The sequence below is a fragment of the Theropithecus gelada genome, chromosome 13 (assembly GCF_003255815.1).
Source record: "Theropithecus gelada isolate Dixy chromosome 13, Tgel_1.0, whole genome shotgun sequence".
NCBI lineage: Eukaryota > Metazoa > Chordata > Mammalia > Primates > Cercopithecidae > Theropithecus > Theropithecus gelada.
The window spans coordinates 20,680,046-20,688,842 of NC_037681.1; positions in this window are offsets into that span (position 1 = coordinate 20,680,046).

The following is an 8,797-nucleotide window of genomic DNA, read 5'->3' on the forward strand; positions in this document are numbered from 1 at the left end:
TTTCTCCCATTCTGTAAGTTGCCTGTTTACTTTGTTGATAGTTTCTTTTGCTGTGCAGAAGCTCTTTAGTTTAATTAGATCCCACTTGTCAATTTTTGCTTTCATTGCAATTGTCTTTGGTGTCTTTGTCATGAAATCTTTGCCTGTTCCTATGTCTAGGATGGTATTGGCTAGGTTGTCTTCCAGGGTTTTTACAGTTTTGGGTTTTACACCAAAACTTTTCGTTTTGGTCTTTAATCCATCCTGAGTTGATTTTTGTGCATGGTGTAAGAAAAAGGTCCAGCTTCAATCTTCAGCACATGGCTAGTCAGCTATCCCAGCACCATTTATTGAATAGGGAATCTTTTCCCCATTGCTTGTTTTTGTCAGAAAAGCTGTGTTTCTAAGTCTTCACCAAACATATTTGTTGTTGTTGTTGTTGTTGTTGTTTTTGAGACGGAGCCTCACTCTGTCACCCAGACTGGAGTGCAGTGGCGCAATCTCTGTTCATTGCAAGCTCCGCCTCCCAGGTTCATGCCATTCTCCTGCCTCAGCCTCCCAAGTAGCTGGGACTACAGGCACCCACCACCACGCCCGGCTAATTTTTTTGTATTTTTTAGTAGAGACGGGGTTTCACCGTTTTAGCCAGGATGGTCTCGATCTCCTGACCTCGCGATTCTCCCGCCTTGGCCTCCCAAAGTGCCAATATACCTTTAACTTTTGACCAGATCTCTCCTCCAGCCAATAGGCTCCAGGAAATGGGACAGGATTCTGGGAAATAAAGAGCTGACCCTGAGACAACGCAGGTCAATGCAGACTAGCTGCGGTATCATAAGTAAACAAAATGTGTGTCTTTCATTAAATATTAAACAATGATAGACTGAGTATGTAAGCATGTTACCATCATAAGTATGGAAGTGACTAACTATGACTTAAATTGTAGAGCCTCAGATTTTAGATCTGGAAGAGCCATGCGTTTTAATCCATGTTTTGAGAGGCTCAAGCTTACTCTGGAGAAACACGTAGTTTGAGGAGGCTGGAGACTGAGGGGCAGGCTCCCATTCCCCAGCTGCTTCAATGAGTCTGATCTATTTTATAAATCAGTTGTTGGAAAATGATTTGAACAGCTAAACCCAATTCCCTATTATTTGGTCAAAGCCATCAGCCCTCAGGCTTCTTGCCACTGCAGCTGTGGGCTCCCACCCTCCACCTGCTTTCCTGCCCAGGTTGGGGCGACCAAAGTCCTTCTCCTGCTGAGGAGAGAGGTTAGGGAGGGACCGTTTTTTTGTTGTTGTTGTTATTTGAGGGTGTGGTTCAGTTGTAAACAGTGTAAGTTTTAGAATTTGTGTTATTGTGATGGCAATGATCAAATGCTAAATATTTCCCACTTGCCTTGTAATAACAAGAGCATGTATTTTACACAGTTGACGTTTTTGAATTCTACTTATTTACTTTATTAAGAATAGTGAAATTGAGCAGAGAAGAGTTCTAATTTTGCATCAGAGTCAAAAGTGAAAATGAAAGGAATGGACCCATGAAGGAACAGGTGTGAGCTGTTTACTTCATTCCTTCCAGTCCTGGTTGATGTTGAGCTCTGGCCCTGCATCACACTTTCAAATGTGGTGGATGCCTCACCTAGGAAAGGCCCTCGCAACGCTGGCGCCCTCTGCTCACCCGACTGTACTTACTTCTCTTAATCCCCTATGAACACTGTTTTCTGGGTTAGGTGTGTTTTCTGTAATAAGAAAACTGTTGTTGCACCACTTACTGAGGACTTTTTGGATGCCATGCTAAGCATGTCATAGTCACAAGCTCATTGTACAAACTACTCTTTGTAACACTCCGATGAATTTATATTCCCATATGAATTGGCCTGAGGAAGTGGCGTGCTGGAGAGATTAAGCAATTAAATGACAGCATACAGTTAATTACTGAGGGGATTTGGGTTTGGAGCTGGATCTGTGATTGTAACACTCATGTCTATAACCACAAGTGTTGTCATATCATTTGCATCAGGATTTACAATCCCTGCTGGCAGGCCTGGGAAGGTGCATTGTAACCAGATAAGAGGTAATTACCACATTTACTGAGTTGTGAGAACCACTGCACTGCCTCTCAGAGAATGCCAGGCGCTCCTGTGTTTGTCTCAGTGTCTCCAGCTTGAATTGCTTCACCCCTGGCTCTTGGCAATGCTGCTCCTCTCTCCTGCATGGATCACCTGTTCCTGGAATTCCTTTCTCCCATTTCTTAGGTTGCCACTTTACTGTAGCTTCCTGACCTAAGGTAAAGCTTTGATGCTGTGCATGTCCCAAAATGCCTGAGCATTCTCACGCTGGGTTGGCAGTTTAGTTGGGTTTAAAATATATATATTTCTCTCAGAATGTGAAGGCCAAATTTTGTTTTCTTATTATATCTAGAATTTCAATGAAAAACCACTGCCATTTTGGTTCTTGATTCTTTGTAGGTGAGCATTTTCTTTCACCTCTCTGGAAGCTTTTCAGATCTTTATTTCTGATGTTATCAAATTTCACAATACTGTGCTTTACTGTGGAATAACTTTGAAATTCATTTTGAGGGGAACTCAATAGATCTTTTATATCTGAAAATTCATAAACTTTATTTCTGGAAAATGTTCTTGATTTTTAAGTTGAGATATAATTCACACACTACATTTTACTCATGTAAAGCGTTCAATTTAGCACTTTCTGGAAGCAGCAGACTTCATCCCTATTTAATTTTAGCACATTTTCAGCACCCAAGAAAGAAGCCCTGTGTTTCCCATTTTCCCCTCCTCCAACCCCTCGCAACCATTCCTTTTTGAGGCTGAATAATATTCCATTGTGTGGAAATGCTTCGTATTATTTATCCTCTCATCAGTTGGTGGACGTTTGAGTTGTTTCTACCTTTTGGCTATTATGGATAATGCTGCTGTGGACATCTGTGTATCAGTTTTTGTGTGGACATATGTTTTTAATTCTCTTCAGTATGAAGACTTCAGTAGAATTGATGGGTCAAAGAGTAATTCTGTATCTTACTTTTTGAGGAACTGCCAGACTGTTTTCCAAAGCAGCTGTACCATTTAAATCCCGTTGATTTCTTTTCTGACATTTTTATTCCTTCTGCTTTTATGTTTTTCTTTCTGTGAAATTCCATTTTAAACTCTAAAGATGAATCAGGAAGATCAATGCAGCTTCTTCAACAAATAAATTACAAGAAAATGATATGTAGGAGATATAGGGGAAATGTATCAATTCTATAGGCTTAAAGACACATCAGCTAATCACAATGTATGAATTTTATTTGGGAATATAGACGGAACAGAATTGCCCATGTGTTTCTCGTTGTTCTGAAGGGTTACAGATATATAGGAGTTTGTTTTAGTCATTGTTTATTTATATATATGTTTAAACTTCTCCATATAAGGGTTTTTAAAAATTCACTGGAAGCCTTATATTTTAAAATGTACCCAGAATTTGTTTTAATCAGAGATGTTAAGACCTGTAGACATGGAAGTGACTGTCCCGTTCATACTCACAGATCCCTGGAAATAGGAGGCACAGGGAAGCCCCAGGCAGAGGCAGAAGGAGAGAGAGGAAGGCATGGGCAGGAGCCTCTGCTGTGGTCTCTGTGGGACAGCAACGCCAGGCAGGGCAGGCAGGCTTAGGCTGGCCAGCGTTAATAGCTTCAGCAGGCTCTGGGGCATAGGGGCCATTTCTAGTTGCCTAGTACCTCACCCTGTGGTGATTAAGGAAGGGCGGTATTGTCTCCTACAGTATCAGAGCCAGATAAAGTAGGTGGTTAGGAGTATGGGTTCTGAATTGGTAGTTTAATTGACTGGCCCTGGGAAAGGCAATCTTTTCCCAGTAAACACCAGATGCTAGAGCGTCAAGAAAACAGAAAATAAGAAAATATAATTAATGCATTCTGTGTGCACAGACGGAGTTTTCCTTTGCTTCCCCAAAGGAAGAGTCCACAGGAGCCTGGCACTCCTGGACCTGAGGAAACCCTGAAAGTGTTGGTATCTGCAGATCCTCTCCAAAAAGAGGTCGCCGATCTCGTAAGACTGCAAGCCTGACCCCAGCATTCTGGGAGCCAAGAGGGAGAAAGAGTCTGCAGATCTCCTTGCTCAGTAAATTGGCTTTCACTAAATACTGTCTTTGCATAAGCAGCATTGCCCAGTGTCCTGGAGCTTAAAAAAGTTCTATTTCAATCTGAAGAAAATAAATTGTTTTTTGTTCCGATGTCAGGGAGGAGCATTTGACTGCCAGTGTGGACTGAGGGATCTTGGGATCATACTCTCCCCAATGTGCTTTGAACCGACCCTCTGTGTCTGCCTCACCATCTCCTCAGCTTACCTAGACACTTGGGAACACTAATCCAAGCCCTTCTAGGAGTCTGTGGTGCGGCTCAGCTTTCTCTGTAGGCATCTCTTGGGGTTAAACATTTTCCATTCTGCTAAGTCAGTGCCATCTATTCTTCTGCTTCCTCTTCAAAAGACACTGAGCCCCTCCCTACCTTCCACACCAAGTCCGTGGCACCCTTGAGACCACAGCGTTGCTGCCATAAGATTTTTGTATTGAGTGCTTTCTTTCAAAGCAACTGTGAGAGATTTCTATGGGCAAGGCCTCCAGGTTCCTGTCAAATTAAATTGTAGTTGAGTGTTGGGTGCTATTCAAGAAGCATCCCCCTTTCTCCTTCCTAATAGAACCCTGAATTATTCAGTCACATGGTTTGAAACATGGGGTGGGTGCTGGTTGACTTAACCCAACCAACACTGTCTCACCCTATGTCACAGTTACTGGTTCCAAGGTGGTTGCATAACTGTGGCTCACGCCAGGTGCCACACAGGACTCCCTTGGCCCCCTAATGGACTTGGGGATGGGCAAGGGCCTGAGTTGTTCCAATTAGAGTCAAATACAAGTTGTACTAGGGTTGTTAGGAACAAGAGTGTGCTTGTTCGTGTTCCCTCTTTGATGAAGAATACAGCCTCAGAAATTGTTCCTGGAGATTTTGCCACACTCAGAATGATTCTGACTTCACTGAAGGCAGAGCAGAAAATTGGGAAGAGACTGAGTCCTGAGTAGCACCCATGAGCTTCTCTGCTCAGATTTACCCTGAAGCCTGGCCCACTTCTGAACTACCCACCTGAATCAATACATTGCCTTCTTATTAAACTCAAATTGAGCTGGATTTTTAGTTACTTGCATCTACAGGTATTCTGTGAAGCTGATACTGTGAGTTTGTATCTGAGAATATTTACAGTGTTTCTCTCATGGTTGAGTCAATCATTTCAAGAATGCTCCGAGGGTAAAAAGAATGATCAATTGTGAAGCAGTGAATTGTGCTGTCAGGCACAATTCATTGGGCAATAGAAAGCTTCATTTACTGGGCAGCAGAAAGTGTCCTCTTAATGGGGCATCATAAAAGACAGAATTAATGGGGGTGGTGACCTATAGCAGTAGAGGAAGTCTCCTTCATTCTTCTTGCTGCAGAACCAAAAACTTGTGTGGGAGGCAGCACACAAGAGGGAAGGGGTACAAGAACAGAGGGCTGGGAAGGAAGGTGAAAGGAAAAGAATGATGCATGAGGACCAGGAAAAGATACCCCGTGGCTTGGTGTGGAACTCCCCTAAAGACACAGTGAGTAGGGGATGCCTCAAATTACTGAAGCAAGAGGAACTAAATGACAACTTGAACCATGAGATATTGTGTTGTTCACTGCAAATGCTCTTGGTGAAGTGCTCGTGGCTCTAGAAAACCGTTTGTGGGTAAGTCTCAGGGGTGCTGGAGGAGGAAAGAGGTTTCCTCTACCCTCTTAGATTCTGTGGCTGAACCTGAGGATTAAACTGACATAAAGAAGATTAACAGAAGAAAAGCATGCACATTGTGTTTGATGTTAATATTTTTGCATGTACACAGAGGTATTCTTAAGGAAGAAATGAAGACTCAAAGAAGTGGATAGGGTGGAGAGCTTATATGCCACTTTAACAAGGAATGATGAATTGCAGACATGTCACAAGACAAAAGGAAAAAGAAGTTTGGACTGGGACAAACTGTGGTAAAGTGATCAGAAAACTCATGAGGAAACTAGTGGAAGAAGTAGGTCATTTTAGGAGGGCCGTCTGTACGGACACATCTCAGCATGGTCTCCCCATCTCTGGTGATGAGAATGGTTTCCTCTTTCTGGTAAAGAGGGGGGCACCTTTCTCAAAGGATTCCACACCCTAATTTTAAGTATACAGAGGGAAGCCAGAGAGGCCTTCTGGCATCTGTGGTTTCTCAAGTGCCTTCTGCTCAAAATCATCAATACATCAAAGCAGCATATTTTGGGTAGCATGTTCTGATGGCCCTCACTGTGAGGAGAAGGAAGCTGCAGCACTGACCACTCCCAGTGGGTGAATGGAATGCTGTGGCGAATGTGGGTTACAAAGCTGGGAGAGCCAGTGTTGGTTGCTGTCCTTTCTTTCTCTCTCTCTCTCTCTCTCTCTGTCTGATAGTCTGCAAGAGTGCACAGGCAAGAATGTGTCTCCTATGAAGTAACGCAAAGTAATAGTCTGGATGAGCAGATACAAATTAAATCTATGACAGACCAAAGCAGAATGAAAAGAAGGATAGAAAGATGGAGTCGGGGGAGGGAGAAGTGAGAAAAACAAGGTGATTGCAGGCGCAAAAGAGACAGGAAGAGTTCTGTGGCCAGCACCCAGGAAGCCCTGACAAAATGGTAGATCAGTTGCCTTGAGAATAGCTTTTAACCCAAGGCCAGATCAGTTGCCTCCAGAATAGCTTTTAACCCAAGGCCAGATCAGTTGCCTTGAGAATAGCTTTTAACCCAAGGCCATGCAAGGTGGCTTATGACCCAGAATGCATAATGTCCTTTTTCCTTCAGGAATGTGTGGGGAGATGTTTATAGAATGCCAGTTCTGCCTGGACTGGGGGCTGAGTTAGGAGGAAACATCACGGAGACCTATGAGTTAGGATAAGAGGAGGGCTTTGCCAGCCAGAAGCAGCTGAAGCTGACTCTTATGCTAAGGTGAGGGCACTCCCAGTGTAATGGCACAGGCCCTATCCCTTGAGTTTACAGCACTTGCATGTGGTTATAAACCTAATTTCCTCCCAAAGCAGTCAGATTCCCTGTGCCTCAGACCACACAGGGAGCCTGTGGTGGTGATGCTGGTCGGGAGGACCCGGCAGAGAAGGATTTGGGAATTGAGTGTGACCCCTGAGCTGTGCTTTCGGAAGGAGAAATCTGGCCCTGCCTCACCTTGAGGATATCTGATGGGGAAAGGTTCACATTTCTTTTTTATCAGTGTGTCATGGCTGGGCTGAATTAGGTGATCTCCAAGGTCATCTTCAGTCTTCTTATTCTGCGTCCTTGCGGAAGGCACTCTTCAGTCAGCCAGGACAGGTGACTGGGAAATGGGGAAGCAGACCCTCCTGTTGGCTTTGTTACAAGAGTGTCATGTTTCACCATAGACAAGAAAGGATCTCCTTTGAAACTTATGTGTGCCCTTCACACAGGATCACACAGAGGGTCCAGGGGGTTCCCTCCCCCAACCACTATCTCCATGAGCACAGTGCTTTAAAGACATATGTGATGCTACGTGGAGATAATACAATGAGCATAAGACCTGCACGTGCACGTTTACCTCACCCACCAAAGGGTACAAATCAGAGGCTACTCACCCTGCAGGTTTGGGCAACCCCAAGTCAGAACAGGTCTAGGCCTCTGTCTTCGCCACTTTTCTTAGAGTACCACAAACAACTGATAAACGGCCTCATGTCAATATTTTTCAGAGGAAAGAGTGCACAGGTTTACTCCATGAGTAAATTTCAGTCAGGCATTCTCTTGTGAAATCGTTTCCCAAGTAAATAATGTGCACTCCATATGTAATTACATATCTGTGTGCCATATGTAAGTAAAATATTTTGAAACTAGATTAGAAGACAACATTCTACACATCAGGAAGCTGTGTTGTCTATAGGGAACTTCCTGAATGTAGAGTTAGGCCTAAAGACTTGCCGGTGAGACCTTGTAGACTATGTCAGTGGGGCCCATGACATAGACCATGGGGAGAGATGCCATCCCTTATGCAGACCTCTGGGAAGAGCCTCTGCAGTTAGAAGGTTCCAGATGCAGGCTCTGGGGCCTCAGGCTCGAAAGGAGCCATGGGCTGCTTCCTGTTGCCTCGCCTTCTGTTGGGTCTGGTGCCAGGAAAGGTGAGACTGCAAGGAAGATGCCATCTCAAGAATGACAGCTGTAGGGATCAAAGGTTGGCACCTGCCAACATAGGTCAGGGGCACCCTATGCTCTAAGAATGGCTGTGTTCTTCTGGGAGACCAGCCATCCCAAGTTGCTGGAACAGCCATACACAAACCAGAGCATGTGGTTATTTACAACCATCTACCAACAGGAATTTAACCAAATCAGAATGGCCGTCAGGTCCATTATGCCCAGTACTATACTTGTATTTGTGTATATCAGAGTGCCTCAGCCCCATACAAGTCAAATGGAGACCTTATTGACTGTATCCAACTCAGTAAAGTAGCAAATATACAAAAAGTGCTGAGTCCTTGAAATCCCACCCCCACACAGAACCTGTTTGTACACAGTCGGCTATCTCCATGGAAGTGGGAGGCACTAACCCCACGGTCTTGGCTGGAAAACAGTAGATGAAGGAATAACAGGGTCACTTGAACTCCTTGATGTCTTCAGGCCCTTTATTACCTAGTTTTCAACCTTCACACACCCTCCTCAGGAAAAAAATAATCCTCTGGATTACCACTGCCAGTTGTGTTTATTGCTTAATTATTTTACCTGC